The sequence below is a fragment of the Grampus griseus genome (genome assembly GCF_964374135.1).
Source record: "Grampus griseus genome assembly, chromosome: 10".
Taxonomy (NCBI): Eukaryota; Metazoa; Chordata; class Mammalia; order Artiodactyla; family Delphinidae; genus Grampus; species Grampus griseus.
In genome coordinates, this window is record NC_139004.1 from 52,107,340 (window position 1) to 52,134,560 (window position 27,221).

Below are 27,221 nucleotides of genomic sequence, written 5' to 3' on the forward strand. Positions count from 1 at the left end.
GCACAATGGTTGAGAGTCCGCCTGCCGATGCAGGGGACATGGGTTTGTGCCCCGGTCTGGGAAGATCCCACATGCCGCAGAGCGGCTGGGCCCGTGAGCCATGGCTGCTGAGCCTGCACATCTGGAGCCTGTGCTCCGCAACGGGAGAGGCCACAACAGTGAGAGGCCCGCGTACCGCCAAAAAAAAAAAAAAAAAAAAAAATTCACCTGTTTTTAAGTGTACAGTTCATTGTTTTTTAGTAAATTTACAGTTTTTTAAAAATTAAATATAGTTAATTTGCAGTATTGTGTTAGTTTCAGGTATACAGTAATGTGATTCGTATATGTGCGTATATATATACACATACATATATATTAGATTCTGTTCCATTATAGATTATTATAAGTTATTAAATATGGCCCCCTATGCTGTACAGTAGGTCCTTGTTGGTTATCTGTTTTGTGTACAGTATATATATATGTGTATATGTTAGTCCCAAACTCCTAATTTCTCCCTGCCCCCCATTTCCCCTTTGCTTACCGTAGTTTGTTTTCTATGTCTGGGAGTGATTTGTCTGTGCTATTAAAATTGCATGAGGAGACTGTGCTCTCATGGGACCCCTCTCGAAAACAACAGCAAATTTCTTCAAGATCATATGCACCTCGCGTTATCACTCTTTTCTCTGTTCCTCTTTGCAGTAAAACTTTCTTGCGGATCTCAGTTCCCCGACCAGGGATCAAACCCAGGCCACGGCAGTGACAGCGCTGAATACTAACCACTAGACCACCAGGGAACTCTGCAGCAAAACTTCTTGAAAGACTTGTCTTTATTTCCTAATTCCTCTCATCCCATTTGCTCTTTTTAAAAACTGAATTATAATTGATACGCAGTATTATATTAGCTTCAGGTGTACCATAGTGATCACCACCATAAGTCTAGTAACCATCTGTCACTGTACAAAGTTATTACATTATTATTGACTGTATTCCCTGTGCTGTACATTACATCCCTGTGACTTATTTATTTTATAACTGGAAGTTTATACTTCTTAATCCCCTTTGCCTATTTTGCCCGTCGCCTCTGGCAACCACCAGTTTGTTCTCTGTATCTGTGAGTCTTTTTCTGTTTTGTTTTGTACGTTCATTTGTTTTGTTTGTTATTCCACATATGAGTGAAGTCATATGGCATTTGTATTTCTCTGTCTGACTTATTTCACTTAGCATAACGCTATCTAGATCCATCCATATTGTCACAAAGGGCAAGATTTCATTATTTTATTTTATTTTTTATAAATTTATTTATTTTTATTATTTATTTTTGGCCGCATTGGGTCTTCATTGCTGCGCATGGGCTTTCTTTACTTGCGGCGAGTAGGGGCTACTCTTCGTTGCAGTGCACGGGCTTCTCATTGCGGTGGCTTCTGTTGTTGTGGATCCCGGGCTCTAGGTGCTCAGGCTTCAGTAGTTGTGGCATGCGGGCTCAGTAGTTGTGGCTCGCAGGCTCTAGAGCACAGGCTCAGTAGTTGTGGCTCACGGGCTTAGTTGCTACACGGCATGTGAGATCTTCCCAGACCAGGGCTCAAACCCGTGTCCCCTGCATTGGCAGGCAGATTCTTAACCACTGTGTCACCAGGGAAGCCCTATTTTATTTTATTTTAAATTCAATTTAATTTATCGCCATGCTGCGCGGCTTGTGGGATCTCAGTTCCCAGACGAGAGGTTGAACCTGGGCCATGGCAGTGAAAGCGCCGAATCCTAACCACTAAGCCACTAGGGAACTCCCAAGATTTCATTCTTTGTATGGCTAATACTCCACTGTATATGTGTGTATATATGTATATAGACACCACATTTTCTTTATCCATTCATCTGTTGATGGACACTTAGGTTGCTTCCATATGTTGGCTATTTTTTTAAAAATCTATCTATTTATTTATGGCTGTGTTGGGTCTTTGTTGCTGCTCACGGACTTTCTCTAGTTGCAGAAAGTGGGGGATACTCTTCATTGCAGTGCACGGGCTTCTTATTGCAGTGGCTTCTCTTGTTGCAGAGCACGGGCTCTAGGCACGCAGGCTTCAGTAGTTGTGGCGTGCAGGCTCAGTAGTTGTGGTGCGCAGGCTCTAGAGTGCAGGCTCAGTAGTTGTGGCGCATGGGCTTAGTTGCTCCGCGGCATGTGAGATCTTCCCGGGCCAGGGATCGAACCCATGTCCTCTGCATTGGCAGGCAGATTCTTAACCACTGCACCAGTGAAGTCCCTATATGTTGGCTATTGCAATGAACGTAGGGGTACATATATCTTTTCTAATTAGTGTTTTTATTTTTCTTTGCTTAAATACCCATAATTTGAATGCTGGACCATGTGGTAACTCTATTTTTAATTTTTTGGGAAACCTCCATACTGTTTTCCACAGTAGCTGCACCAATTTACATTCCCACCAACAGTGCACAGGGGTTCCTTTTTCTCCATATCCTGGCCAACACTTGTTATTGCTTGTCCTTTTGATGATGGCCATTCTGACAGGTGTGAGGTGATATCTCATTGTGGTTTTGATTTGCATTTCCCTGATGGTTAGTGATGCTGAGCATCTTTTCATGTGCCTATTGGTATTCCATATGTCCTCTTTGCAAAAATGTCTATTCAGGTCTTAGCTCATTTTTTAAATCGGTTGTTTGTTTTTTTGATGTTCAGTTGTATGAGTTCTTTGTATATTTTGGGTATCAACCCCTTACTGGATACATCATTTGTAAATACCTTCTCCCATTCAGTAGATTGCCTTTCTATTTTGTTGGTGGTTTCCTGTGCTGTGCAAAAGCTTTTTAGTTCAGTTTACACCCCCCCCTTTTTTTTTGTATTTTTGCTTTTGTTGTCCTTGCCTGAGGAGACATATCCAAAAAGATATTGCTAAGACTGATGTCAAAGAGCTTTATTGAGAGTTATCATAAATGGATGTAGAATTTTGTCAAATGCTTCTTCTGCATCTACTGACATGATTTTTATCCTTCATTATAATGTGGTATATCATGTTGATTGATTTGCAGATGTTAAACCATCCTTGCATCCCTGAAATGAATCCTACTAGATCATGGTGTATGATCCCTTTTGTGTATTCTTGAATTTGGTTTGCTAATATTTTATTGAGGATTTTTTGCATCTGTGTTCATCAGGGATCTTGGCCTGTACTTTTCTCATCCCATTCACTCTTGAACCCACTCCAGTCAGCCTGTCACTACCCCACCCAGCCAGCTGTGGTCACCACTGGCATCCACTTTGCCAAACCCAACAGTAAACTTTCAGTCCTCATCTTACTGAAGCTGTGTAATACATTGACACAGTTGACTACTCCTTTTTTCTTTAAATACCTTCTTTTCTTGGATTTGGGGTCATTGTCCTAAATTCATTCTCTTTTATCTCCTTGGATGTGCTCCTCATCTCCCCAACTCTAAACATGGGAGTGCGGGGATTCAGGCCTTACAACACTTTTCTTGTCTGTCTGCGCTTATTGATCTCCAGAATCATGCTTTAAACGCTCTCTCTCAATGTCTGTGACTCCCACTTCCTTTTTTTCTTTTTTGGCCGCACCACGCGGCATGCAGGATCTTAGTTCCCTGACCAGGGATCAAACCCCGTGCCCCCTGCAGTGAAGCGCAGATTCTTAACCACTGTACCGCCAGGGAAGTCCCTATGATTACCAATTTCTGTCTCCAGCTTGGACCTCTCCCCTGAATCTTCCCAGATTTGTATAGGTCTCTTCTTGTATGTTTCATTGGCAACTCAGTGCTAAGTACCAATTTTCGGGAAATATGGGGGTCAGAGAAACATGTTAAAAGGACTCACAAGAATGCAGTTAGTGGGGGCTTCCCTGGTGGCGCAGTGGTTAAGAATCTGCCTGCCAGTGCAGGGGACACGGGTTCGATCCTTGGTCTGGGAAGATCCCACATGCCGTGGAGCAACTAAGCCCGTCCGCCACAACTACTGAGCCTGTGCTGTAGAGCCCGCGAGCTACAACTACTGAAGCCCGCGTGCCTAGAGTCCGTGCTCCGCAACAAGAGAAGCCACCGCAATGAGAAGCTTGAGCACTGCCACGAAGAGTAGCCCCCGCTCGCCACAACTAGAGAAAGCTCGTGCGCAGCAACGAAGACCCAACGCAGCCAAAAATATACAAATAAATTAATTAATTTAAAAAAAAAAAGGGGGCTTCCCTGGTGGCGCAGTGGTTGAGAATCTGCCTGCTAATGCAGGAGACATGAGTTCGAGCCCTGGTCTGGGAGGATCCCACATGCCGTGGAGCAACTAGGCCCGTGAGCCACAACTACTAAGCCTGCGTGTCTGGATCCTATGCTCCGCAACAAGAGAGCCCACGATAGTGAGAGGCCCGCGCACCGCGATGAAGAGTGGCCCCCGTTTGCCACAACTAGAGAAAGCCGTCGCACAGAAACGAAGACGCAACACGGCAAAAATAAAAATTAATTAATTAATAAACTCCTACCCCCAACATCTGAAAAAAAAAAAGAATGCAGTTAGCAAAATCCAGACTGTGTTTATAGGACAAATTACCCAATTTCTTCAAAATACAAATTTTAAAGAAAAAATAAAGTGAGTAATGGGAGAGAAACCTTATAGATTAAGAAAGACTTAAGAGGTAAATGTTCGTGAGTTACATTATAGGGACCTTATTTGGATATTGATTAAACAAGCCAATGGTAAAAACAATTATGAGATAATCAGGGATATTTGAATATTGACTGAGTATTGGTATTAAATAATCACTGTTAATTTTTTTAGCTGTGATGATGGTGATTTGGTTATACTAGAAAAGAAAGTTAAAATCTACCCAGAATGTTACCAGTTCTCCCCACCTCCAGTATTACCACCCTCAGCCAAACCAGCATCCTTTCTTGTCTTATTTTTACAGTTGCCTCTTAACTGATCCCCTTGCTTCTGCCACCCCAGCCCCAGTCTGTTTTCAGCAAAGCAGCCACGGAGATCCTGCTAAGATGTGTCATGTTATGCCCCGTCCATTTCATTTGGAGTAAGAGCCAAAATCTGTTCAGTCTACAAGACCCCACGTCCCACTCCGCTCCCGGGTCAGCCTCTCCAGCTACTCGGCTTCCTTGTACCTGCCTTATTTTTCTCCATAACATGTATCACCATCTGACGATCTGACGTACGTACTTTTGTGGGGCTGATACTCCCACTAGAATGAGCGCGATGTGAGAGTAGGGACTGTTTATATTGCTCACTGCTATACCCCCAGGGCTTGAAATATCTCGTTACACATCATAGGCACTAAATAAATGTTTGTTAAAAGAAAAACATGTTTCATGGAGGGGAGAAGCGGAGGACATTAGGGAAAAAACGTTTACAAAGGTTCCTTGGGAATGAGGGACAATCATGAAAAAAGGTTGAGAAATGGGCCTTAGCCCAGGTCGTGGGAAAGCTCGTGATGACCTAGGAGCTGCCATTACCCTCCTTACTGGATTGTTCTTTGCTCTTTTCCCATGTGGGACAATCTGTGTCATTTTATCCGTGACAGCTACATGTCATGGAGCAGAACTTGGCTCTAATTGACTCTAACAGGGGAAAGCCCGCTTGAATTTCTTCTTTCTGGACTGAACCACAATCTCTTGAGCTCATCCTATGTGGCTAATGTTGACCATTGCTTGGGACTCTTCCCCCGTGATAAGATGTTTACTGCCTCTGGCTCCCAGGATTGATCTTGACACCAAAACCATCTTCAGTACATTTCACACACGTGCACATACCCCCATTTGAGAACTGGGGCACAGAGAGCCTTTGAGGAGGAATAACAAAGGAATGAGGCAATCCATGCAGAGACTCCAGTGCACTGTTAGTTTCTGGCCAGAAAATGATGCTCTGGATATTCAGAATGCCTTTGGTGTCTTCTCTGAAACTCCGTTTATAATTATCCACTGGGTATTTTATTTGTAGCCCACTTGTTTCTAAAAAGGATTTGAAGTAGCTTTAGGAGTATATATAAACCCCCACGCAAATATACACTTAAATTTAACAAAAGAAAATGGGAAAAACTCTAGCCCGGGAGAGCAGGAGGAAGCAGGTGAGTGAGCACTGTGGTGGTGGCGGGTAGGAGGGACCCACTATAGGTGGGGGTGTCACCTGCACCCCGTGCTCTCTGCTGCCCACCCACCAGGAGCTGGGGAGGTGCGCTGCCCCCCACGACTGCCGCACTCTGCTTTGTCACTCATAATTTTTTATTCCTTTTAGTCATCATGTTGTGTTTTTTATTGAAAAATCTAAGTAACTGATTCTATAGCATCATCGAAAAAAGTGTATTTAGGACTTAGAGTAGACGTTCTAGATGATTCGTGTGTGCCTCCACCTCTGGCCAAGATCACAGCTCAGAGAGGTCGTGAACTGTGCCTGTTCATCTTGGAACTCTGGTACCTGGAAAGCAGGAGGAACTCGATAAATATTTTATTGAGTAAATGAATGGTACTACAGTTCTCCTTACTGGAACAGAAGCAGCCAGTCAATTGTTTGAGGGATAGTTTGTTTGGTTGCTTGGTTTTCTTCCTGGCTCATTTTGTTTTGTTTCTCTCTTTTTATAAAATTAATTAATTTATTTATTTATTTATTTTTGGCTGCATTGGGTCTTTGTTGCTATATTTTGTCCTCTCCCGTTGCGGAGCACAGACTCCGGACGCGCAGGCTCAGCGGCCGTGGCTCACGGGCCCAGCCACTCCGCGGCATGTAGGATCTTCCCGAACCGGGGCACGAACCCGTGTCCCCTGCATCAGCAGGCGGACTCTCAACCACTGTGCCACCAGGGAAGCCCTTCTTTTCTTTTTTTAATTGAAATATACTTGATTTACAGTGTCGTGTTAGTTTCAGGTATACAGCACAGTGATTCAGTTATACATATATATATTCTTTTTTTCAGATTCTTTCCCCTTATGAATTATTACAAAGCATTGAATATAGCTCCCTGTGCTGTACAATAAGTTCTTGTTGGTTATCTACTTTATATATACTAGTGTGTATATGTTAATCCCAAACTCCTAATTTATCCCTGCCCCCCTTCCTGGCTCTTTTTGAGAGTTCTCTCATGTGGGCAGTTATATCAGGAATGTTGAGTGGTGTCCTGGATCTTGTCCTCAGAGAAGCTTGGGAGAAACTTCTGACGCAGGGTCCATGCGGCCTTTCCTCGTAGAGGGAAGTTGCAGGTCTGGCATCACAGGGCATTTGAATGAGGGAGCGTTTCAGAGTCTCCAGCGATGCAGTCTAGGCACATCTGACCTGACCCAAGAAGGAAGCTTAGGACCCTCAGGGCACATGGAGAGCAGCCCCTAAATGTTACTGCTTCCGGGGCAGCAGCGGGTACATGCTGGAGGCGGTTCGGTTGGAAGTTAGGTAATATAGTAGTAAAAAGCAGGGACTTTGCACAGAATTATACATAAGCGTATACCCCAAAAAAGTATTTGCAGAAATGGATGAAATCCACATAATTTCTGTAGACTAGTTAAGTGTATTGTGCCTGTCTCAATGTGTCAGTGTCCTGGTTTTAATAAAGTACTACAGTTAATGTAAGATGCCACTATTGGGAGAAGCTGGGTGATGGGTACCCAAGACCTTTCTGTACTGTTTATGAGTCTATAATTTAAAATAAAAGGTTTGTGTTTTTGGGGTTTTTTTTTTTTTGGTTTTTATAGCAGGGACTGGCAACAGAACTGGCTTCCGCCTCACACTACCCTGTGCTGATCGGTGACTTTTCCGTATCCCTTATCCCGACTGATAACTACATACTGCTCTTTGCCTTTCTCCCCTAGCGAATATAAAGTCCTTGAAAGCAGAAGCTGTATCCGTTTTGTTCACTGCTAAGTTCCCCCCTACTTAGCACAGTGCCTGGCACCTGTTTTTTGTACTCAAATGTTTGAATGAAGGTAGCACAGGTGACTTTGAAGTTGAGGCTGTTCTGGTTTTCTGACAAGGAGAACAATGCCACCTCCTTCGGGCATTGGGAGAATTAAATGTCTGTAATGTGGGTGGAACTCAGGGCCTGCCTGAGAGCAAACACTCAACTCAGGGCTTGGCACACTTTCCATAAAGAGCCAGAGAAAATGTTTGGGGCTTTGCAGGCCATGCAGCTCTGCACTGCAGTGAGGCAGCCATGGGCAGCCTGTAGCTGAGTGAGCCTGCGTGTGCTCCAGTGCAATTTTATTTGCAGACATTGAAACTTGAATTTCTTTTTTTTTTTTAAATTTTATTTATTTTTATTTTTTGGCTGTGTTAGTCTTTGTTACTGTGCACAGGCTTTCTCTAGTTTTGGCGAGCAGGGGCTACTCTTCATCGTGGTGCGTGGGCTTCTCATTGCGGTGGCTTCTCTTGCTGTGGAGCACAGGCTCTAGGCGCACGGGCTTCAGTAGTTGTGGCACGTGGACTCAGTAGTTGTGGCTCGTGGGCTCTAGAGCTCAGGCTCAGTAGTTGTAGTGCATGGGCTTAGGTGCTCCGCGGCATGTGGGATCTTCCCGGACCAGGGCTCGAACCTATATCCCCTGCATTGGCAGGCGGATTCTTAACCAGTGTGCCACCAGGGAAGCCCTGAAACTTGAATTTCATGTAGTTTTCACTTTATGAAGTATTTGTCTTCTTATTTTCCCCCAACCATTTAAAAATATAGAAATCATCCTTAGCTCATGGGCCTGTGGGCCCTGCCTTTTTCCCAAGCTCATTCTCCATGTCACTGGCCACAGGCACACACAGAAACTCTGGAAACTCGAGCCTTTGGGGCAGAGTCAGTGTTCCCCCACACAAGGGGTTAAGTGTAACCGTCCCTCTCTGGGATGGGAGGAAGGCCGCTCCTGGGGCCTCAGCCTGCATTGTCCAGGAAGTTCCATTTCCCATGTGCAGATTTCACAGAAATCCCGTCAGCTCCAGGCACCTCGCTGTGGACTGTTCTCCAGGTGAACTTGTCTCCTGGAAGGTCAGATTTGAGCTCAGCCTGCCTGAAGAGCCTCTCAGCTCCGGGAGGGCGGCACGTCCCTCAGTCCCTCTGAAACCCAGTTGCCTCCACGTTAGAATTGGAGTTGTGATGTGCAGTGGAGTCAGACTTGTGGTGCTTCCCATCTTTTATTTTGAGCTGGCTAACATCCACTGAATCCCCTTTTCTGCTTAAGTAGTTACACTCACCCAACAAATAACGTCAACATGTTGCTTTGAGAACTGACACACAACAATATGTAAGGTCCCTAGCACGTAACCACTGTATTTTTTTTCAGTTTTAATATTTTTTTATTGAAGTAGAATTGATTTACAATGCTGTGTTAATTTCTATTGTCCAGCAAAGTGATTTCAGTTATACATATATACCTACATTCTTTTTTTTTTTCAAACAAATTCGAGTTGGGTTTTTTTTTCTATTAGTTCATTTTTAAAATATTTATCTTTGCCTGTTATTTGATTTTATTATTTATTTATTTATTTTTGGCTGCATTGGGTCTTTTTTGCTGTGCATGGGCTTTCTTTAGTTGCGGCAAGCAGGGGCTACTCTTCGATGCGGTGTGCGGGCTTCTCATTGCGGTGACTTCTCTTGTTGTGGAGCATGGGCTCTAGGCATGCGGGCTTCAGTAGTTGTGGCATGTGGGCTCAGTAGTTGTGGCTTGCGGGCTCTAGAGCGCAGGCTCAGTAGTTGTGGCACATGGGCTTAGTTGCTCCACGCCATGTGGGGCCTTCCCGGACCAGGGCTCGAACCCGTGTCTCCTGCATTTGCAGGTGGGTTCTTAACCACTGCACCACCAGGGAAGTCCCAACCTTCTTGTTTACTATTTTGTATATATTAGTGTGTATGTGTTAATCTCAACCTCCTAATTTATCCTTCTCCCCCCACCTTTCCCCTTTAGTAACCATGAGTTTTCTAAGTCTGTTTCTGTTTTGTAAATTAGTTCATTTGAATAGATTTTTAGAAAGTGATATCATGATATTTGTCTTTGCCTGACTTTCTTCATTTAGTGTCATAATCTCTAGTTCTATCTGCGTTGCTACAAATGGCATTATTTCATTATTTTTTATGGCTGAGTACTATTCCATTGTATATATGTACCACATCTTCTTTATCCAGTCCTCTGTTGATGGACATTTGGGTTGCTTCCATGACCTGGCTATTGCAAATAGTGCTGCAGTGAACATTGGGGTGCATGTGTCCTTTTGAGTTATGTTTTTCTCAGGGTATATGCCCAAGAGTGGGATTGCTGGATCATATGGTAATCCTATTTTTAGTTTTCTGAGGAACCTTCATACTGTTTTCCATAGTGGCTCCACCAATTTACATTCCCACCAACAACATAAGAGGGTTCCCTTTTCTCCATACCCTCTCCAGCACTTGTTATTTGTAGACTTTTTAATGATGGCCATTCTGACCAGTGTGAGGTGGTACCTCATTGTAGTTTTGATTTGCATTTCTCCAGTAATTAGCAATGTTGAGCATCTTTTCCTGTGCCTATTGGCCATCTGTTTTTCTTCTTTGAGGAAATGTCTGTTTAGGTCTTCTGCCCATTTTTTGATTGGGTTGTTTGTTTTTTTTGTCCTTGAGTTGTATGAGCTGTTTGCATATTTTAGAAATTAATCCCTTGTGCATAACTACCATTTTTATTGGGTACCTTCTGTGATAGTTGAACCCAGATGAGATAAGGAAGTTCCCAGATAGAAAGGAATACAGTAAGATTGCCACGATTTTCTTAGACACACACACACACACACACACACACACACACACGCACACACCTGCTCAGTTCTCTCAATTTGAAGTTTTTCTTCAATATTTTATCTTTATCAGAATTAGCATGACACATAGTCATGAATTTTTTTTTTCAAAGTTTTACTTAAACTTCCCAGATATTTTGTTCCTAACCAGGTTGAGGGCCAATGTGATCATTACTTTTACTCTTAAAATCACGAAATACTTCAGCTGCTAATACTATTAAACTATTACTAGGTGAATTATTTTCTTAGTGTTCAAATAAATTTTAGTGTTAGATTTATTGGGTGCTAGTAAAGTTTTATATTTTGTCATTGTGTATGATAGGAACTACAGTTATTCTACCAAATCAGAATACACTTAAATTAGAACATTGGATTTAGTGTGATATAAGTTTAGTAGAATATATAATGCATCTTGGGAGGCTTTTAAAGGTTGATTAGATTGATAGAATCTGAATAAATACTTTAGAAAATTAGTCTTTGTATAGAAATCCTCATTGGGCTTCCCTGGTGGTGCAGTGGTTGGGAGTCCGCCTGCCGATGCGGGGGACACGGGTTCGTGCCCTGGTCCGGGAAGATCCCACATGCCGTGGAGCGGCTGGGCCTGTGAGCCATGGCCACTGAGCCTGCACGTCCGGAGCCTGTGCTCCGCAACGGGAGAGGCCACAACAGTGAGAGGCCCCTGTACCGCAAAAAAAAAAAAAAAAAAAAAAAATCCTCATTATTTCATGTATCCTCCAACTGTATAGAGATGGCCAAGTCAATTCCATTTCTGTACACAAGCAATAAACAGTTTGCAAATATAATTTTTAAAACTTACTATATATGACCTTTATAGAACAGAGCTATGAAAGATGAAGATCTAAAAAAATGGAAAGCTATACCGTGTTCATGAATGGGGAAGCATCAGTATTGTACAGATGTCAACTCTTTCCCAAATAAATTCATTCAAAATAATTACAGTCCAAATCACAAAACCTTTGTGTGGGTAAGTGTAAGGTATGTGTAACTTAAGCTGCTTTTAAAATGTGTTCCTATGTGAAGCAGGATAGTCTGGGGCCAAATTTCGAGTACTTTGGTGCTAGATTATGGAGTTTAGATGTGATCTAATATGGCAGTGTTTCTTAGGCTGGAGTCAGTGTTTGTGTTTTCAGAAATTAAAAAAATGTTTGAGTAACTGTAGTGTTACAAGCAAATTCTGGACATTCTGAGTTTGCCCAAGGGTTGCCAGGCATCTTCAGGGCAGACACTTGTGTTTGTGTTTGCATCACCTTGATGCTGGGCTGTAGTCATCCATCATGGGCTAATGACAAAAGAACAAACAGACTGATTATATAGGGGTCTGGTTAGACCAAGTGAGGCCAAGTAATGCCACAGTTCATGAAGGGGCTTGCAGCAGCTGGAGTAAAGTGACTGGAGAATTGTATTTCCACACAGGATATGACATGGCTAGTAAACACAAAACAACTGACACACTTTCAGTACCGTATCTCAGTTGCAAAGAGTGTCTGGTTTCATAAAATGTTGCTACTGAAAAATAACTAGTGTTGTTGATTAGAAGTTTATTGGATTTATGGTTTTGTATTCTATTTAATTGCAAGTTTGGTTTGGTTTATCAGTGTGGAGGAACCTACAAGTAAAAGATGTGTGTTTGGGAATTCCCTGGCAGTCCAGTGGTTAGGACTCCATGCTGTCACTGCTGGGGCCCAGGTTCAATCCCTGGTCAGGGAACTAAAATCCTACAAGCCGCGAGGTGTGGCCAAAAAGAAGAAAGAAAGGATGTACGATTAGTTCTCATTTATAGTGACATTACATGGCTTAGCCGTCACTGAGGGTTGTTGTAAGAATTATGTTCACTTTAAAGAGGCCCATGTACTATTGAAGATTGAGAAATACTAAAACAGGCTGAGTAGGGCTGGAATATGACGTAGATTCTATTTTCTTTCTCTGCTGGCAATCTCATGGGAGATGAGAGGCAAAGATGAGTTTGGGTGGAGAAGCGTATTTTTTGTAGGTCAACTGTTGACAAGTCTTTAGGCGTTTCACTTAATCACCTGAAGAAATGGAGAAAAGTTAAGTGACTTATCGAAAGCCACGTAGCTGGAAGTGAAACAGGGAGGACACCAGTTCAGCCCGCATCCCCTTCTACCAAGCTGTCATGCAGGGATGAGTGGTGGCCTCACTGGGATGGTCACAGTTGGATCCAGGAAAGGAAGAAATCTGGAAACCTTATTTCTTGAATTTTCCTTTTCCCACCTAAAGGTCTGAGGTACCTGGCACCCACCTGGTTTGTGATGAGTTAAGCCAGTGACCTGGGCACAAGTCCTGGGCCCTACATCCTGCCCCCTTACACCTAGTTCCTTCCGTGTGAATTTATTTTTTAGAGGAGGAGGTGGCCTTTGCCGCCACTCTGTGGATGGCTAGTGGGATTTATTTTCCCAGCCTGTATGACTTGGTAATTGAACATATAGGCTATGAATTAGGTGAGATTATATCTCCTTAAATCCCTCCCATGATCTGTAGCTCTCATTTTCTTCTGTCCAGGCTTACCTCGTGGCTTGATTTTTAACAACATGCTCTGGAAACAGAGAATGTTTCGTGTTTTTCAAGGCGATTATTGGAGAAAATATTCAGAAAAAAAGATCTGAGCATTCCTGAGTTTGAGTTTGTGTGTGGGAGAAATGTCTGCCCCTTCATTCAACCCACATCACCTTGGGTCGTGACCTCCTTGTGGTGCAGGGCAGCTTGGAATTGGAGGAGATTCCCAAGGGACGTGGAGCTCCTCTTACAGAGGTGCCTCGTTTCACAGATGAGGAGACTGGGGTGTGGCAGAGCTGGGCCCCGAGTCCCAGTGTGGAGCCTCTCTTGTTTCACACACATCACGACTTTGTGTTTCTGTTTTCTTAATTGCACTTAGTTTCCAAACAGGCATATACTAGGTAATATGTCTACATGGTTCAAAAGGCAAAATTACGAAAAGCTGTGCACAGAAATATTGCCCCCCACCCCTGTCATTAACCCCGCCTCTTACACAGGACAGCCTTAGGCTTCTTATTTATCCTTCTGTCATTTCTTTAGGCTGGGGTTCCTCAGCCTCAGCACTGTTGACGTCTGGGGCTGGGTAGTTCTTTGTTGGGGGGCAGGGGGCTGTCCTGTGCATATGCACTAGATGCCAGAAGCACCCACCTGCCTCATGACAATCAAGAATGTCTCCAGACGTCATCAAATGCCTCCGGGGGCAAAACTGTTTCAAAGTTGAGAACTGCTTCTTCAGGCAGATACAAGCAAGTATCTTTATTTCCCACCCCTTTTTACCTTAACAAGCTCTATGCACAGCTCCTCTTCCTGTGATATCTGTCTGCCTGTCTTTCTGTCTGTCTGCCTATTTTTACTTTTCCGTGTACAGACATCCCAGCCACCCCCCGGGTCCGCACACCTGGGCGGCTGCCCGCATCCTTGGTGGCGGCGCCGTGGTGGAGTCAGCGAGTCCCCTGTCGTTGGGCCCTGGCTTGTAGGCTGCTGCTGGTCAGCCGCTTGTTCATGGCCGTGGTCCCCTTGTGCAGGTGTATCCGTGGGATAGGTCCCCAGAAGTGGGGCTCCTGGATCAGGGGTAAACTCCTCTCATTTTGGTGGCTCTTGCCAGCTTTCCCCTCCACGAGGGCCGTGCCCTTTGGCAGTCCCGTCAGCTCTTTCCCCACTGCCACACCATCCGTGTTGTAGAAACTTCGGATTCTTGCTGGCTCTGTAGGTGAGCAACGCCACGTGTTTCCTCATTAGCCAGCATTACATCTGTTTAAAAAAATTTTTTTTTTAATTTTCTATTTTTTTGGCTGCGCCGCACAGCACGTGGGATCTTAGTTCCCCGACCAGGGATGGTACCCGTGCCCCCTGCAGTGGAAGCTCGGAGTGTTAACCACTGGACCGCCAGGGAAGTCCCAACATCTATTTTAATAACCTTACTCATGTTGAACAAGGCGCTCAGTGAAATGCAGCCTCATCTGCTCTCCCGAGTGGCACGTGTCCTGCACTTGTCCATTTCTGGGTCTTTGCTCTTGCCGTTCCTCCCCCAAGAATGCTATTCCTCCTCGCTTTCAGAATTTTCACTGTCCTTTGAGGCTTCCAAACGCCATCTCCTCTGAGGTAGTTGAAGCATAGGACAGACTGTGGACGCTTGTTCTTGTGTGGCTTTATTCAACCTGGCCCAGTTGGAACCTGTTTTCCTTTGTAGGAATCTGGTTTCCCTTTGCCACTCCCTTGAGACAAGCCTCGTGTTCTGCTTCTGGCCCCATTACTGGCCCAATGACCCTGGGGAGATCACTTGTTCTTCTAGAGCATTTATTAAATGACCTGCTGGGGCTGCAGTGTTGCTTCACTCTGAGGGCTCTGTCGACGTTATTCCATGGGAATGGCGCCCGTAGGGTTGCATAATGTGCTGTGTTGCTTCAGATGTTCCTGCTGGATTTGAGATTCCGTGGTTTGCAGCCTCCGCCTTGCTTACCCAGGTTTTTCTTGGGAAGAGCAGTGCCTCGTTCGACCCCAGAGGCACAGGAGGGGTGTGTGTGTGCCCACGTTTGCGTGGGTGCCTTTGTGTGTTGTTGATCCTTGGCCCCGCTGGTACAGGGCAGCAGAGCAGCCCACCTAATGTCCACGTTTTTATCATTTTAATAAACCTCAGGAGGTTACCTTTTCAGCTCATTCCCTATGTGGTTGCTCTCAAAAGATGGTTGTTTTTCCGGGAGATGGGTGTCCTAGCCCCTGGACGAAGAATCAATCCCCGTATTATGTGTTAGTGTAAAGAGATGATTTTAGGGAAATTGCCCTCTACTTTGGAAGAGGGATCACACCATTTCCTTGCCTTGAATGGACACAGTCTGAGCTTGAACTTTTAACCAGGCTCTTCTCTTCTATGAAGCAACATTTGTGACTCAAACTCCCCTTGTGGAATAAATGGTTGCCTCACCCAGACAACCCCATAGCTGGTCTCAGCCCTGTCACTGCTGGAGTGGGTGCTCCAGGTTGCTTTGTCTGCCTGAAGTCCCAGTAGTGTCGTTACAGCATCTTGCACAAAATGGTGGTTAAAGATCATCTCTTCTATTGTTCACCGGCCTTATCTGGAGGAATATTTCATTACCAGCTTGTGGTAGTTAAAGAAAATAAAGTTCTTAAACTCAGGGGGCCTTGGCAGTTTAAGATAGGAAAAGAAGATCTGTATGTGGGAAGAATTTGGGGGATAGTTTCGGTACTAATTTAAGGACTTGGAGTGTTTGCTTATGAGGGAGCCCTGGATGAGAATAGCCAGGGAGAAGTCAGAGATGCCAAGGAACCCCAGGGCGAAGGCAAGGAGGCCTGGTCTGTGTTCCCCAGCACATTTCATGGTCATTGGCAGTGTTCCTTGTTCATAGAATCCCACACACTCTCGATAATCTCCTAACTAAAAACTTTGAGTATTGGAAGATCTAAAATATGAGACATGCAATTGGCATGTGACTCATTGCTTTTTGAAATCTTTCCTTAAAAATTTTTTTCAGAATTCTTAGCCTCTTTCCAGAGAAACCTGAGCGGGAATTTTTCTTTACATCCAGCTTTGCTTATAAAATGAAAACAGTCCTGATTTTATATTTCATTTGCTGTCCCCTATCAGCCAGCCCCTCATCACATGGCTAGTTTAAACCCATCGTGGTTGGGTTCATTTTTCAAAGAGTCTGGTGTATTTCCACGGAGAACAGTCCGAAGTCCTAGACAAACAGCCCGAGGTCAGAGGATGTTGCGGCACCATTTTCAAATGTGAGTGTCTCTTCCTTCTACTCCTCCTTTTGGAGATGTGTTCAAAAGGGAGCATTGGTTTAAATCAATGAAAACGTTGGCTTAAGTTAGCCTGTATTTTGTAAACACGTTGGAGTACTTCGGTTTAACCATAAGAATGCCAGGATTCTATCTAGCTTGGCTGTTCCTACACTAGACATAGGTTTTTCTTCTACAGGAGTCATTTACTCAAGGGGAGAAACATCAAAAACTGGTGGAAAGATTTAAGAAAAATTTATCCAGAACTTAAAAATACGGCGAAAAGAGATGACCGAGTGCCCTTTCTGTATCCTACTAGAATGTTGTCTAACAAGCCTCCTGAAGATCATCTGATGTTCTAGGGCAGAAGTCAGCAATTTTTTTCTGTAAAGTGCCACATAGTAAATAGTTTAGGCTTTACAGGCTGTTTGATCTCTGTGGTAACTATTGAACTCGTTGTATTGTGAACACAGCCATAAACAATGCATTCAACTGTGTTCCAATAAACCTTTATTTATGAGTGTTGATATTTGAATTTCATGTAATTTTCATGTGTCATAAAATATTTTTCTTTTGATTTTTTTCAATCATTTGAAAATATAAAAATCATTTTTCACTCACAAGCCCTATAAAAACAGGCTGATGTTAATAAGTTGCAAATGATTTTTGTCCAATTAAGATGTGAATGATTTCTCCCAGGTAGGAAAGGCCCATCAAGGCTAAAGCTTTATGCCCTGTAGGACATTAATCAGTTTTTGGGTTTTTTGTTTTGTTTTGTTTTGTTTGGCCACGCCACGCAACTTGTGGGATGTTAGTTCCCTGACCAGGGATCGAAACTGGGACGTCAATAGTGAAAGTACGGAGTCCTAACCACTGGACAGCCAGGGAATTTCCTAGCTAGTTTTGTATCAGAATTTCTAGTCTATTCCAGAGTTCGTTTTTTCCATAGATTTTTTTCCTCCACTTCGGTTTTTGTGCCCTCCTTTGAGCCAGCTTTGTCATCCTACTGATTCCTTCATCAATGAGTTAAATCTTTGGCATGTCTCCTCTATATTTACATGAGAGGCAAGTGTTTAACTTTTCAAAAAGTATACTTTGACAGCCACATGGATAAAAAGCAGCATGGTACCTTTTAAATAACAATGTAGAAATTTCTGTTCATTTCTGTTTAAAACTAAGAACAAGGCAATTCAATAAATCATTCAATATAAGAGTAAAAGATTTATGCCTTATCTTCCAACCTGCCAGCTGAGTGCAGGAAATGGTCAAGGTAGGGTGGAGGTGGGTGAGGAGGGGCAGAGGGGAGACACAGCTGGGGGGGAATCTCTTGTGCCCACTTGGGCTCAGGGGAGCTGTAGCATTGCTTCTCCAGGCACAGTGGTGACATTGTACTGGAGATTCCTGACAGCTCACACAGTTTTCCAAGAATGCTTTTTGGCTCCAGCCAGAGGTTCTTATTATTGATAGTCTAAAACAAAGAAGGAGGAAAAATATTTTTTTCAGGAGGCATTAATGTGGAGAAGCCAGGTGGTATTCCAGAGAACATTGGACTGGCTTTAGAGGTTCTGAGTTTTGAGTTTGTAGCCAGCTAGCTGTGTGACATTGGATAAATCAGGGTACTTTTGTTTTTGCATATCATATGTAAAATGGAAACCTGGGACTCTCTAGTCATTAATATTCCTTCTGGTGCTGAAAATTTTGTCACAAAAATAGACTCATTCCTTTGGTGGAATTAAGAGTAGTCACTAATTTCTAATTTTTTTCCTACATAAGAATAACATACTCTGTAAACGACAAGGACCTACTGTATAGCACAGGAAACTATACTCAATATCTTATAATAACGTATAATGGAAAAGAATCTGAAAAAGAATATATATGTGTGTGTGTGTATATATATATACACACACACACATATATAAAATGAATCACTTTGCTCTGAACACTTGAAACTAACACAACATTGTAAATTAACTATACTTCAATTTAAAAATCAATTAAAAAAAGAATAGCATAGTCTATTTAGAATCTAGACTTCTAGTTTAGACTTCTTATATACAGCATAAAATAATCACTTACAATAAAATAACCTATAAAAGATAAAGATAACCACTTTCAAGTTAATTCTCTCCTTGGAACAAATAATGGTGGAAAAGTACAAAGTGGAATTGTGTTGCCTTTGTTTGCTGTTCAGTTTATGGTGCCAAGTGTCTTTAACAGGATCTTTCTGTTCCCTATACCTTAGGGCCACTTCTGTGTTCAAAGTCAGTTTTTAAGTCTGAGAGCAAAGATTTCCTGGGCCAAGGGAGGAAAAGATGAAACAAAGCTTCAAAAAGGCAGTTTGGCATCCTGACAAGCCAGAACCTTGGGGAGAGAGATGGAAACAGAAAATAAGGAATCAGAGGCTCTTTTGAATTAAAAAGTACTCTTGTGGGGTGCTTGAAGCTCCTTGGGTATTTCAAGCCCAGAGAAGGGATTATAGCAGATCTCAGAAGGCGTTGGCCCTTAACCTTTTGCGGAGGTCAGGGGTCTGTGGAGAACCAGGGAAATCTAAGCTTCCTTTCCTCATAAATGTGTGCACACACACACCAAGTTTTGCCTGTAGCTTCAGGGTCTTTTGAGATCCCAGACAGGAAGATATTGACTCGCTAAGTTTGAACAAAGGAACCAGGGCATTTGGTGCAGAAATTTGTCATCTTTGAAGAAGGAGTTGGTCTTAATATCCAAGCGGCCCTATTAAACGATTTAAAGTAGGGACTTCCCTGGTGGTCCAGGGGTTAAGACTCTGCGCTTCCACTGCAGGGGGCACGGGTTCGATCCCTGGTTGGGGAACTAAGATCCCATATCCCGTGTGCAGGGGTGCGACCAAAAAAAAAATGATTAATTTTCTCTCTCTAACCCCCAACCCTTACAAACAACCATGTGCCCAACTGGGCAGCCTCCTCCTTTTCTCAGCAAATTGTTCTTGGTCACCATTATATGAACTCTCTACTGACTGTCCAAACTGTACGGGTCTCAGAGTCCAAAGTAAATAAATTTGGGTTGTAAATAAGTAAGGTTTTTTAAAGAAAATCTTCGTTGTCTTATTCTAAGTTGCTGAGAGTGCACTGCTTGATGGGAAGTGGAGGCCTTTCCTGGCAAGATTTCTATATATTCAGTTTGTTAACATGTTACAAAGATTACTTTAATCTTTGCTTGGGATTCACAATCTTGAAGCCCATTATTGTATCCATGAGAAATTTCTAGGCTTTTTGAGAACTCTGATGCATCAAAACTACTGATTTCAGATCATTCTTTTCTTTTTTTTTTTTTTTTTTTTTTTTTTGCTGTACGCAGGCCTCTCACTGTTGTGGCTTCTCCCGTTGCGGAGCACAGGCTCTGGACGCGCAGGCTCAGCGGCCATGGCTCATGGGCCCAGCCGCTCCACGGCATGTGGGATCTTCCCAGACCGGGGCACGAACCCGTGTCCCCTGCATCGGCAGGCGGACTCTCAACCACTGCGCCACCAGAGAAGCCCCAGATCATTCTTTTTATTTATTGATTGATTGATTGATTTCTGCATTGGGTTTTCGTTGCTGCGCGCGGGCTTTCTCTAGTTGCGGTGAGCAGGGGCTACTCTTTATTGTGGTGCATGTGCTTCTCGTTGTGGTGGCTTCTCTTGTTGTGGAGCACAGGCTCCAGGCACGCGGTAGTTGTGGCACGCGTGCTCAGTAGTTGTGGCTCACGGGGCTCTAGAGTGCAGGCTCAGTAGCTGTGGCACATGGGCTTAGTTGCTCCGTGGCATGTGGGATCTTTCTAGACCAGAGATCAAACCCGTGTCCCCTGCATTGGCAGGCGGATTCTTAACCACTGCACCACCAGGGAAGTCCCTAGACTCCTTCATTTAAATTTCCCATTTAACATTTTGCCACACTTGCTGTATCTCTTTGTGTGTGTGTTTTTTTAAAAAAATACATCTTTATTGGAGTATAATTGCTTTACAATGATGTGTTAGTTTCTGCTTGTGTATTTTATTTTTTGTTCAGTCACCCTGAAGTTGCAGATACGACAGTCCCTAAATACTCCAGTGTATCTCCCAAGAACAAAGATGCTCTTTTCTATAATTGCAATCCCTTTATCACACTGAAGGAATTTAGCATCAGTTCAATACTATATAGTTAATGCAGCCCATATTCGCATTCCCAAGATGTTCTTTAATGTCCCAGTATGTCCCTCTAATGTCCTTTCCCTCCACGTTTTCTGTTCAAGGATTCAATCAGGATCACAAATTGCATTTGGTGGCCATGTCTCTTTAGTCACTTTTAATCTAGGAACGTCCTCAGCCTTTTGTTGTCTTAGGACACTGACATTTTAGGAGTCCAGGCCATTTTCTTCTGGAGTGTTCCACGGCCTGGTTTGTCTGTTTCCTCATGATAAGGTTCAGGTTAAACCGTGTGGGCAAGAATACAAGGTAGGTGGTGCTGTATGTTTCTGACCAGGTCACATCAGGAGGCACATGATCATGGCTTGTTTCCACAGCAGCGTTGCTGAGTGTGGTCTCTGGGTTACAGGGGTATCTGCCAGATCTTGTAAAATGGGGCGCTCTTGTCATAAGTCTGTAGGGGCCTCTTCTGAGACCATGTGAGTGTACTCCTCCCCAAAAGACTTTCACCCACTGATGTTCTTCTTAGCCCTGTTTGATTTGTTGTTGGAGGCTGCAAGGGAAAAAGAAGTAAAAGGAAGGGCGTCCAGTCAGATCTTTGTAGAACCATCCCTGTTGCTCCTTTATTTGTATAATTGCAAGAAATGAATGATGTGAGTGCTCTGTAGTTTCCAGATTGTTTCACTCAGTCTATATGAACAAAAGAAGCTTAGTTGAGCTCCGTCTCCCCATAGAGAGGCCTCCAAGGCAAATATTTGTCTGGAGTCAGTAGCCTGCAGTGATTTCTGAAGGTCTGGGTGAGGTTATTGAAATGCCTGGTGTTTGCCCTGGTGGCGCACACAAGACAAATGAGGCAGAATTATGTGAGCGTGGTTACGCATTGGTTTTCATGTTTAGTTAATAGGACGACAGAACAGGGATGTCTGCTTCAGCAGCGCTGGCTTAGATAAACAGCCTCTGCAGTGTCATGAGAAAAATCTGCAGCATCTACCGCTGGCTTAAAGGGACATTTAAACTTTGTAAATAAAAAGTTTGACTGTAAAATGGATAACCAACAAGGACCTACTGTATAGCACAGGGAACTACACTCAATATTTTGTAATAACCTATAAGGGAAAAGAATCTGAAAAAAATACGTATAACTGAATCAGTGTGCTGTACACCTAAAACTAACATGATACTATAAATCAACTATACTTTAATTAAAAAGAAAAGAAAAGGTTTGACTAAAAACTTAGAAATATTTCTGCATGGACTTGAAAACTCAAGTGCATTTTGTATTGAATATTTCATCTCTCCCCTTAGGGTAGTAAGCGAAGACACTAGTTTTGGGCTACTGGATGAGAACCATCTAAGAAGGAAAAATGTTGGCAATCTGAATCCTCCTGGAGAAGTATTCTGTAGAGTGTGGTATAATTTAGTCATCTTAGACGTTATTTATTTCAAACATGTTCACTGTTTGTAAAGTGCCGGCTCAGAATCGTAGCATCGTGTAGCCCAATCCTTTATGGCAGTGGTCCTCAACCAGGGGGTGGTTTTGATCTGTAAGGAATGTATAGCAACATCTGGAGACTTTCTTTTTTTTTTTTCTTTGGCTGCACCTCATGGTTTGAGGGATCTTAGTTCCCCAACCAGGGATGGAACCTGTGCCCCCTGCATTGGGAGCGTGGAGTCTTAACCACTGGACCACCAGGGAAGTCCCTGGAGACATTTTTGATTGTCACAACCGGGAGGGTGCTATTTGGCATCTACTAAGTAGAAGCAGGGGTGCTGCTAAAATATCCTGCAGTAAACAGGACACCGTCCACCACCACACATACATACTACCAACAACAAAGAAATATCAGGTCCAAAATGTCAGTAGTACCAAGGTGGAAAAGCTCCTTTTTACAGGATAAAAGAGTTCTGTTATCAACAAATGTTTGCAGTATGTGAGGCACTGGGTGTTCCAAGAAAATTAAGACACTGCGCTCAAAGCTGATCATCTCATTAGGAAAACAGACCAGTAGACAATCACCAAACTCTGGTAAATGCACGTTCTTAGTTTACAGGCCACCTTAACTGTTGGAGAGGAACTGGTGCATTAGGCTGAGAACAGGCGCTTCCTCCGAGCTGGAGTTTACAGGATGAGTCAGCGTGGAGGGTTGCAAAATCACTGTTCTGTTCCTACATTAGCATTGACCTCTGCGAGGCCTCTTATTGTTTCCCCTTTATCCTCCTTTTCCTCTACACCATGGCAACCATACTTAGGGTTTAAATATAAGTCTTTGATTTTGCATGTCTTCTTTTTTTGCATAAAATGCGTTTTATTGACTTGTGTGAATATCTTAACACAATTGCATTTGCACAAATCATCTCACTCACCTTTTTTTCCAGTTAGCTCTATGCTGTTAGAATCAGTTCATTTTGCTACACACCCATCTGTTCTGTTGCTTCTAGTTGCTGCGTAGTACTGCTTGGAGTGTGTGTTATCAGTTAGTTATGCTTAGCGCCAATCCACCACAAACTTAGTGACTTGAAACAACAGTCGTTGAGTTTTCCTGAGTCTGAGTGATTGGTTGAGTGGTTTGGCTGATCTGTGCCTGGCCCTGCCCCTCTCAGCTGGGATCACTCATTCATCTGGGGTCTGCTGGGGACTGGGTAGTTTCAGAGGTCTTGGGTATATTGTGGTCGTCCTCTGTGAGGCTAGCCCAAGCTTGGTCACGTGGTGGCAGGACAGGAGTCCAAGAGAGGGAAATGCACAAGGCCTAGACTTGGAACTTGCACACACTCATTGCCATCATATTCTGTTGGCTAAACCAAGTTGCAAGTTCAACCTGTATTCAAAGTGTGGGGAAATGCTCTACCTCTTGAAGGAAGGAGCGGAAAAGTCATATTGCAAAGGGCATGGTAATAGGTTAATTGGGGCCATCAATGCGATTAGTCAACCAGAGTGTGCGTCCATTACCTTTTACCTATCCTGTCTCCCAGGGATGCTTGGCCAAGTTGCTTCCAACCCTGGATGCTGTGATAACCATCCTTGTATATGTCACCCGTGGACCTATGTGAGAATATGGGGGACACAGTCCCAGGAATAAGATTGCTGAGACACAGCATATGCCTACACTTAGTTTGACTACATGCAGACATTCTTCAAGACGCTTGCTTTAGGCCTCACTCAGACCAGCCGTGCTCAGTGTTCTTGTAGTCCCACGCTGCCGCCAACTCTTTGGAAGCACCCCAGGTTAGGCCAGCTGAGACATGATAGGACCAGATGTAAGGCCCTAGAAATGGAGAGAAGAGGTAGAATTGACCTGGCCTGGTAGCCGATTGGATGGGGAAGGTGAGGGAACAGCAGGAGTCTGCGGTGTCACCTGCCCGGCTCGTCCAGGCAGGTGGGGATGTGGTATTGGGGTATGGGAAGAAGGGACCCTGGGGGAGAGAAGAAGTCCTTGGGGTCAGTGTTAGCACACCTGCATGTGTGGATGTGCAGCTGGAAAGAAGTTGAGGTTAGAGGTGAGGATCTGGGCACACACGATGAGGGGAGGTGACTGTGGGCTGGAATTGTCGGGGGCAGCGGCTCTCAAACCTTAGGACCACCAAGAAGATCGCTAAATCTCAACTCGCTGATCCCCCCGCAGGGTTTCTGACTCAGTATGTCTGGAGTGGAGCTTCCAGGTGATGCTGCTCCTGGTCTGGGGACCGCCAGTGTAGGACAAGAGGACAAGTGGAGAAGGCCCTGGAGGACCACGTTCAGGGAATGAGCAAAGGAAAACAAAGCAGCACAAGAATCTGGCAGAGCGTAAGCTCTTAGAAGACAAGATGATACTGCTTTAAGAAGAAACCGAGGTGCAAGTTAAGGCCATTCCCATTAGGAGCACAATGCAGAAAGAAAAGAGAAAAAAGGGAGATGGAGAGAAGCATATTTTTTTTCTTTTATTATTAGTAGTACTATTATTAACATTAGTATTATTACTATTATTATTATTCCTAATGTTACTACTTCAGGATGGAAGAGACATAAGCTTCCTTTTCAGAAAAATAGAAGAGGAGCCATGGCTCCCTCAGACTCCACCCACCGCTTGTCTCTAATTTGGCCTGGGTAGGAGGATGCCTTCAGGCTAAAGGGTCCTGCTCTCGGCAGCATCAGACAACACAGAAGCAGGTTCATGTCTACAGACTGTTAGGGACCTTAGTGATGTGAAGAAAAAAACAAGCAAGCTGCAGAGTAATCTGTTGAGTTTTCTATATGGGGAGAAACAAACGTATAAAGTTGTCTGCCCATCTCTGTGTGTATATGTGCTCGGAAGAAAACAGACGATTGGCAGGAATGCCCCTTAGCACACACCTGGGCCCCTCCACTGCCCAGGTCCTTCTCCAGAGCCTTGGAGTGTTGGGTGGGACAGTGGGAAGGACACTGATATAGGACACAAGGAGATTGGGCTCTGTCTTTGTTCACGACCTTGGCGTTACTTAACCTCTCTGTGCCTTGGTTCTCCCGTCTGCAGAGCCCGGGCCCCCTGCATTGGGAGTGTGGAGGCTTATCCGCTGTGCCACCAGGGAAATCCCCTAAGTTCAATTCTTATTTATTTATTTATTTATTTGGCTGCGTTGGGTCTTCGTTGCTGCACGCGGGCTTTCTCTAGTTGCGGCGAGCGGGAGCTACTCTTCGTTGTGGTGCTCAGGCTTCTCACTGTGGTGGCTTCTCTTGTTGCGGAGCACGGGCTCTAGGCGCATGGGCTTCAGTAGTTGTGGCTCGTGGGCTCCAGAGCGCAGGCTCAGTAGTTGTGGCGCACGGGCTTAGTTGGCTCCGCGGCATGTGGGATCTTCCTGGATCAGGGCTCAAACCCATGTCCCCTGCATTGACAGGCGATTCTTAACCACTGCGCCACTAGGGAAGTCCCAATTCTCTCTCTCTCTCTTTTTTTTTTCCCCCCTAAGTCATAGAATATATGGACTGCTGTGGTTTTTTTTTTTTTAATGTCAAACATTTTCCATTTATAAATATTTCAGGGCTCCACGCTCAGCTCACATCCGACTGGTTGTGAGCACAGATTTGGAAGTCTGTTTGCCAATATGGTGGACATTTTCCTCTGATAAGAAAATGCTTTTGTGTATAATTTATTCCCAAAAATGCAGGACAAGCCACTGTTTGAAAACGGAACACCAGATTTACATGTTACTGTTAGAGACCTGGATATTGGGAAGTGGCCTGGAATCTGAATTTTTAAGTTTTTCTAACCATCAGAGTGGTGGAGGGAGAGGTGGGGGACCCCTGACATCACCTGTCACTCCCAAGCTGTGTGACCTGGGACGGTCACTCAGTCCGGGCTTCTCTCCTCATCTGAACTGAGACTGGTGATAGAATTGACCTCAAAACTATACAGTGTCTAAGTGTGTGGGTCCACGGAAAGGGCTCGAAGCACCTCCTGGCTCTTAGGGGCTGCTCAGTAAATGTTAGCTTATTTTTTATGTAAGGACTTAAAACATAGATTAAACAGTAAGCATGGACAATTGTGATTACTTCTTTAAAGTAAACTCTTCACGTCTGGCCTGGTCCATCTCAACTGAAATGACATTTAGTAGGAAAACAAGCATTCATGTCGGAGGAAAGACAATGCTAAAGGGAAGGAGGAAAGAGATGCTCGGAACTTTGTCTGGGTTTTATTTTGAAATTCACATATTGTTGGTGGGAAAGTAAATAAAAGTAAATGGAAGTCTAACCTTTATGAAGGGCAGTTTAACAGCAGGTATTGTAAGGACAGGCACAGGTACTCTTTGACTCAGGAGTTACACTGCTGTATAAATCTACCCCACAGCGAACCCTAACACATACAAAATGGTATTTGTACAAGGTGAGCCTTTGCAGCACTGTTTGCAGAGCAGGAGACCAGAAACAAACCGAAATGTCCACCAATATGGAACTAGCAGAGACTCTACACTCGGGAACATTATGTAGCAGTTTAATGAGACATAAGGATGCTTTCTAAGTTCTTGGAAAAGAGCTCCAAAACATATTAAGTCAGGACAGCAAGGGGAGGCGGAGGGGGAGCGTTAAGTGTAATTTCGGAAGGATGCGCAAGAAACTAATAACAACGTTTGCCTCTGGGCGGAGGGAGGGAGTGGGTGAAGCTGTGGTAGGAGAGACCCAAGAGGGATCCGGTGACCTGGAGACGCCTTGCTCTCTGACTCTTTATACTTTTCCATTTCCGAGCCATGTCAGTATATTACCTGTTTGATGAATTAAAATAATCAGAAGGAATTTCCACCACAACCTTCCACTTTTGATAAAGGTGACAGCAAACTGTTGCCGAACAGTGCTGAGACCCTGGGAATTTCTCTCCGTATTTAGGTCTCGGGAATGTGTAGTTTTATTTTAATTTTATTATGGGAAATTTCAAACTAAGGGTAATAAACTCCCATCTACCCACCGCACAGCTTCAGTCCTTTTTTTTCCTTGCTTTTTATTTATTTTATTCTTTTATACAGCAAGTTCTTATTAGTCATCCATTTTATACACATCAGTGTATACATGTCAATCCCAATCTCCCAATTCATCCCACCGCCACCCCCAGCACCCACCACTTTCCCCACTTGATGTCCATACGT

At 43.9% G+C, this 27,221-nt stretch overlaps 1 protein-coding gene across 1 annotated transcript in view; it reads left to right on the forward strand.

Moving 5' to 3' along the window:
- CMTM8 (CKLF like MARVEL transmembrane domain containing 8) overlaps positions 1-27,221 on the forward strand; it is a 91,750-nt gene that overhangs the window by 26,725 nt on the left and 37,804 nt on the right. The gene's annotated exons all lie outside the window — the stretch shown is intronic.